Below are 6,867 nucleotides of genomic sequence, written 5' to 3' on the forward strand. Positions count from 1 at the left end.
GAAAGTAAAACTAGTTACAAGTAAACCATCACCTATACCCTATCACTTTCTTCCCTCAACAAAGACACCAAAGTTGAGAAGAACTCAGGATTATTCACATCTTTAAAAACAAAACTATCAACTATGGCAAGCTTAGAACAACAATCAGCCGGCCGATTCTTATTCCTATTAACATGCTGAAAAAGAACCTGTTTGAAATTCATCAAAAAGTGAGATCCGGCCCGTCCACCATGCGAAGGATTTTTTTCTAACGATCCCTCAAGTGTTGCATCCATAGAATAGTAGCAATACAGTCAGCTTCAATAATAATCCCGTCAAGCTCCATCATCCAGTCCTCCAAAATGTTCCGGATAGCCTCAACAGCCAAAATTTCTGCATGAAGCGCATCCCAATGTTCAATTCTTTGTCCAGCAGCAACAATAAGGGAGCCTTCATAGTTACGAGCAACAATGCCAAGTCCAGCCTGATAATTCAGCTTAACAGACGCATCAATGTTGAACTTAATCCAACCTGGAGGGGGGGGGGGCACCATAGTTTATGAGAGGGCAGTCCCGAAGGCTGAATAATGCTCCATTGCTCCAGAATTGGTGTTCTACACGGTCTTGGAAAAAGCGATAACGCTGTGGCAGCAATTACGCTGGGAGATTGATACGACCTTCCATGCCGCAAATCATTATGAGCACGCCAAAGCTGATAAACCACATAATAGTAGATGCATCCAATGCCCGTGTTCTTATTTACACAGTCACCGAGCTCCCTGAGAAGCTCCTCCAGGAAGTTGACACACGGAATGCCAAATCCCCACTTACCCAGAATGGAAATCACCTGTCTCAACTTATTACATTGGGTAATACAGTGATCCAATGTCTCCTCCTCATTACAGCCCCAAGGACATAACATGGACTCAGATAATCCCCTGTGGAACATCCAGGAATTATTCGAGATAGCTTTCTTAAGGACCCTCCACCAGAAAAAAATTTCACGAGGGTGGAGCTTCAACTTATCAAACCAGACAAATGGATATCCTCCAATGTCAATAGAGGCCCTGTATGCCATAGCAGTTACAGTCAAACTAGAGCGGGAATAGCATAATTCAGGACTATCCACACCATTACCATTGTTAGTCGTTATAGCCTTAATCCTCTGACCCAGGATCTTCCCAAAACAGTCTTCCATCGCCTTCATATCCCACTGCAATGAGCTATCCAACAACGAGCTAACATTAACATTATCCACCATCTCCATATTAACGAAGGTCGGCCAGTTGGCAATCTTCCGATCCAAAATCCACATATCATTGAGGACATTAATAGACTGCCCATCACCAATCTTCCACCTGATGATTGGATGAAGAGCTTTTGCACCATCCTGGATAATCTTCCAGGTAATAGAAACATTACTCTCAGTAACACTGCACCAAACATCACTACCATACTTGGCAATAAGTACCTTATTCAATAGGGATTCCGAATTCTGAATCATATCCCAAGCCAGACGTGCTCGAAGAGCACTCTGCCATTTCTCTAAACAATAGAACCCCAATCCTCCCTGATTTCTGGACTGGCATAACTCCTTCCATGCTACATAATGCATCCCTCTACTATTAGAGTCCTTTTGCCACATAAACTTCCTGGCAATCTTTTCAATAGAGTGAAGAATACTCTTAGGAACCATAATGTGTGTACTCAGATACATCGGCACAGTTAAAAGGGATGTTTTGATCAGCAAAGCTCTGGCAGCAAATGATAAATGCTTCTTCCCCCACAAATTGGTCTTATCATGAACATTCTTAATTAATTTACCAAAATCAGCAGCTTTGGGTTTATAAATCGTCAATGGAAACTTAAGGTACTCAAGGGAGGTCACCTTTCTAAAGCCAACCACTTTGGCAACCATATTCTTCCTCCATACAGGACATTTCCTATTGAACAAGATGGCAGACTTGCCTCCATTAATCTTCTGACCCGTCCATCCACAATATGATTCAAGCAATCTCAAGATAAGGATTGTATTATTTCTGGTAGCTTCAGCAAACACCAGAATATCATCAGCGTATAATAAATGGGATATCCTTTCCGACTGTCCAGTAACCTGTATGCCAAGCTGCCCTCCCCTCTGCTTAAAAGCTTTAGTTAACAGCTCATAATAAAGAATGAATAAGGGGACAAGGGACATCCTTGTCTTAACCCGCTTCTTGCACAGATCCATTGGGTCCTTCTCCCATTAATCAGGAGAGTAAATTTTGGCTTGGTGATGCACTGAATCACCCAACAGACAAACCTGTGCTTGAATCCCATCAATTCCATAACTTTCTCCAAAGTTTCCCACATCATACAATCGTACGCTTGCTCCATATCAACTTTCAATGCCATCAATCCAGATTTCTGAGTCAAGCATTTAAATTTACACATAATCTCCTGTGCAAGCAATCCATGACTGGATATGGATCTCCCCGGGATGAACGCCCCATGTTCTTCACTAATAATACTGCTGAGCACCGGTTTCAACCGGTTGATCATCACTTTGGCCACAATCTTATAAAAAGATTGACAAAGGCTGATTGGTCTAAAGTTGGAAGAAGAATTGGCATTATCAATCTTCGGGATCAGCACCACAAGAGTTTCCTTCCAGCTATCACACATAGAGTTATTAGTAAAAAAATAAAGAATAGAACGCACCACATCACCTTTGATGATCTCCCAGTAGAACTTCAAGAAGGAAAAATTGATGCCATCAATGCCCGGGGATCTATTAGTACCCAGACTAAAGACAGCATGCTTAACCTCCTGTTTTGTGACCTCCGCTTCCAGCGCAGCATTCATATGTTCAGGGATCCTATCTTCCTGTGAGAATTCAGGCCAATTCATTACAGATATCTGCCGCTCTTTCCATTTTGACACAAAGAAATGCCAAAATTCTTCCTGAATGAGATTCGGGTCATTAACACATTCACCATTCTGTTTTTGAATTTCCAAGATTCTATTACCTCGTCTACGAGCCGAAGCATTGGAGTGAAAAAAATGGGAGTTGGCATCCCCTTCCTCAATCCACTTTGTTTTAGCTCTTTGTCTCCACCACGTCGCCAGCCTTGCCAACGTGGAATTAGGCTCCCCAGCCTTTCTTCGCAGCTCATCATCTTGTTCCTCATTCAGTCCATCCGCCGAGCATTCAATCATTTGATGTTCCTCAATGCGATTTTCCAACGCAACCTTCATCTCACCCAATTCTTTAAGATGATTCTGGCTCCAGAAAAATAGGGCCTTAAGCGTCCTAGAGCGTTTACGATTTAAGATCCATCAGGCTGTCCAACATCCTGTTTATGCCACTTACTCCACACTATCTTCCATGTAGCTGGATAAGTCATCCAGATGTCTTCAAACCACGGCCATCTGCTACCATGTTTCAACTCTTTGGGAGTCAACATCAAAGGACAGTGGTCCGAGGCTATACGAATGAGGTGCTTAACAGTAGCCAATGGGGCCAACCTTAGCCCAACAGAATTCATAAGAACTCTATCTAATCACACCCAAATCTTGATGTTGCCACTCTTGTTATTCGACCAAGTATATCTCTGTCCCATAAATCCCAGATCATGCAGATCATTAATGACCATAAAATCAGCCATCTCCTGTGCACTAATAGTGTAGCTGTATTTCCTACCCCCTTTCTTCTCCCCCTGATTCAGACAACAGTTAAAGTCTCCCCCCACTATAATTGGGAGGTCAGAGCTAACCAGAGGGCCAATCTGATTCAACAACAGTCTTCTAGTATGATACTCTTTACTAGCATAAACGATAACAATTCCCCATTTCTGTAAGTTGGGTAAAACCATATTACCAACAAGCGCCAGCTCCATTGTCATAACCACTTCAAACTGTACAGTATCCCTTCTCTACAAAGCCAATATTCCTCCCGATTTACCCGCAGCAGGAACATGAAAAAAATCCAAGTTACAACCATTGAGTTTATTAATCTCCAATCGGCTGAAATCTTGCACCATGGTTTCAATCAAACCAACAAAATTCACCTCATTATTGCTAATGAGGCTACTCAAGTAGTGCCCAGTTTGCTTCTTACGGGCACCCCTGCAATTCCATAAAAGGATAGACGACATTAATAAACTAAAGGGGAAGCGTCCCCGCCGCCTTGATCCTCCCCCAAATCATAGCTTGTAGCTTCCACCATCTCCTTTTTCCTTTTTCTGGGAGCCTCCAAAATAGGTCCCAATTGATTAAGCTCCTTCAGAGCATTGGCTCTGTTAGCCATTCTTATACCAGTCGTGAACGGCAACCTCTGCTTAAACCCCATCCCGCTTTGCTTATGAGTGGGCTTCAACTTACTATCTGGCACTTGAACCTTGTTCAAGTCTACTTGCTTTTGAATGTTGAAGTTCTGTTTGCTGCCCATATTCTCCTTATTCCTACCTTGTGTTCGTGTAGTTCTTCTTCTTCGTGGGGGAACTTGAATCCAAGGACCCATATGATCCTCACTATCCTGCGATCCTTCCTCTGTGATAACGTTGCCCCCATTACATTCATCATGTGCATCAGCATTCCCCCCTTTGTCTCGACTGTCAACAGATTTTCCTTTGCTACCATCCTCTATTTTAACAACAGGTAACACCATCTTCTTAGGTTGTATGGGATCCAATTTACCATTCCTACCCAAATTCTGGGCAGAGCTACATTCTCCCTTGCCACCCTGCTTCAATTGTTCTTCTGCTCTTCTGACCTCATTCCCCCCTTGTCCAACAGCTTTAGATGGACAGGACTCCTTCTGATGCCCCACTTTTCCGCATCCATTGCACAACAGCCCAATGCCTTCATATTCTACCTTTTGGTAGAACCTTCCATTCATACCATTAATCCAAATCCCAGGTTGAAGTTTCTTATCCAAACACATTCGAACACACACCCGGGCATATTCTCTTCTACCCCAATTTCCCGTCTGCGCATCAATCCAGAGAGGAACACCGATCTTCGACGCAATCCTAGCAATATTACAATCATCCTAGTACTTAAGAGGAAGATTTGGAAGACAAATCCATACCGAGGAGGATAATCCTTCCATTGACTCTGGAGAGAAGCTCGGCATCCATCTATTCAGCCCCACAACATTACCTCCTATGAACCAAGGACCACCACATAACACAGCATTCCTGGCTTCAGTTGATCCAAAAACACAAACAAAATAGTCATGCCCCAGCGTTGTTAGCTGAAATTCCCCAAATCTTCCCCACTGACTCTGGATTTCATTCTTCAAGAGGAAGAACGAAACTCTCCTGCCCAGGATCTTCCCGACAACAGCTCTTTCTAATTTGGCTACATTCACCATAACATACTCCATGTTGAGATCAATAGTGAGCACATCATTAGATAACGCATTTATCTCCTCTGAATTTTGAATCGGAACATGCTCAGCCTTCCTCCAGGCATTACTCACACCACCAGAGAATAGCGAGACTCTATTCTCAAATTGTACCTGAGCCTTTCCTTTCGCAATCTCCGAGCTCCTGATTGAAGAATCATTCCCACAATCACCTAGAGGGCTATTTTGCTGATTATTCAATCCAGCATAACCATCCTCTATTTCATTCACCCTTATCATTTCAATCACAGCTGATTTCCTCACCAAATCGTTGCTTCCAGCATCATCCCTAATAACATTGTTCTGATCATTCAAATTAGAACTAACCTCCATCACGCAGTCAGCTCCAATCATCGGATCAGCATTCACCAATGACTGTTCGTTGCCAATCTTCATCGCACCAGTCTGACCCGGCATAGCCGCATCAACATCGAACATCTCTTCCAGATCTATGCTCTCCTCCCGCTCCGATTGCATTTCTTCCACCTCCATTGAAGATTCCGTCCCAGCAAAGGTCGAATTAATCCTCATACTCACTTCCGCAGTTGGCATCAGCTCCATCTTCAAACTAGGAAGAGAATCTTCCCTCTTCATAGCATTCGCACGCGTCTGAATACCGCCCTTAGCTATCGACATTGCCGTTTTTAGATCCAAGCTCTTCGTCTTGACCTTCCAACGGCCTTTCGATGATCCTTCTGATCCCGTCTTTCCTGCTTCACGAGTTTTTCCTTTTGACTACCCAGTCGCAGGTTTACTCGGAGATCCTCCCGATCCCGTCCCCGAACGATCCACAATCTTCTTCGAACCTCCCGAACCAACTCTTGAATGCCTTCTCTCATCACCTCCGATCGATCCATCACCACCGCCCCCGCTTGAGCTGGGGGGAGACCTTTGGTCACCCCCTGCCATCCCCAGAGCTTCTCTCACTACAAATCTCCTAGAGAGAGAAAGAAACGGGCTGAAATGATGCTTTGAGAGAGAGGGAGAGAGAGAGAGAGCGAGAGAGCAAGAGAGATAGAGAGAGAGAGAAAGCAAGTAAGAGCAAGCTAGAGAAAGAATGAGAGAGAGCAAGAGAGAACAAGGGATAGAGCAAGAGAGAGAGAGGGAGAGAGAGAGAGAAAGAGAGGGAGAGAGAGAGATAGAGAGAGATAGAGAGAGAGAGATAGGGAGAGAGAGGGATAGAGAGAGAGCGAGAGAGAGAGCAAGAAAGGGCAAGAGAGTGCAAGAGAGAGAGGGAGAGAGAGAGAGCAAGAAAGAGCAAGGGATTGCAAGAGAGAGAGAGATGGAGAGAGAGAGAGAGAAAGAAAGAAAGAGAAAGGGAGTGCAAGAGAGAGAGAGAGGGAGAGAGAGCAAGTGAGAGCAAGCTAGAGAGCAAGAGAGAGAGAGAGGGAGAGAGACAGAGAGGGAGAGGGAGAGAGTTAGAGAAAGAGGGAGAGAGAGAGAGAGAGATAGAGAGACTGAGAGAGAGGGAGAGAGAGAGGGAGAGAGGGAGAGAGAGAG

Source organism: Dendrobium catenatum, unplaced genomic scaffold (assembly GCF_001605985.2).
Source record: "Dendrobium catenatum unplaced genomic scaffold, ASM160598v2 fragScaff_scaffold_231, whole genome shotgun sequence".
In the NCBI taxonomy this organism is placed as follows: domain Eukaryota; kingdom Viridiplantae; phylum Streptophyta; class Magnoliopsida; order Asparagales; family Orchidaceae; genus Dendrobium; species Dendrobium catenatum.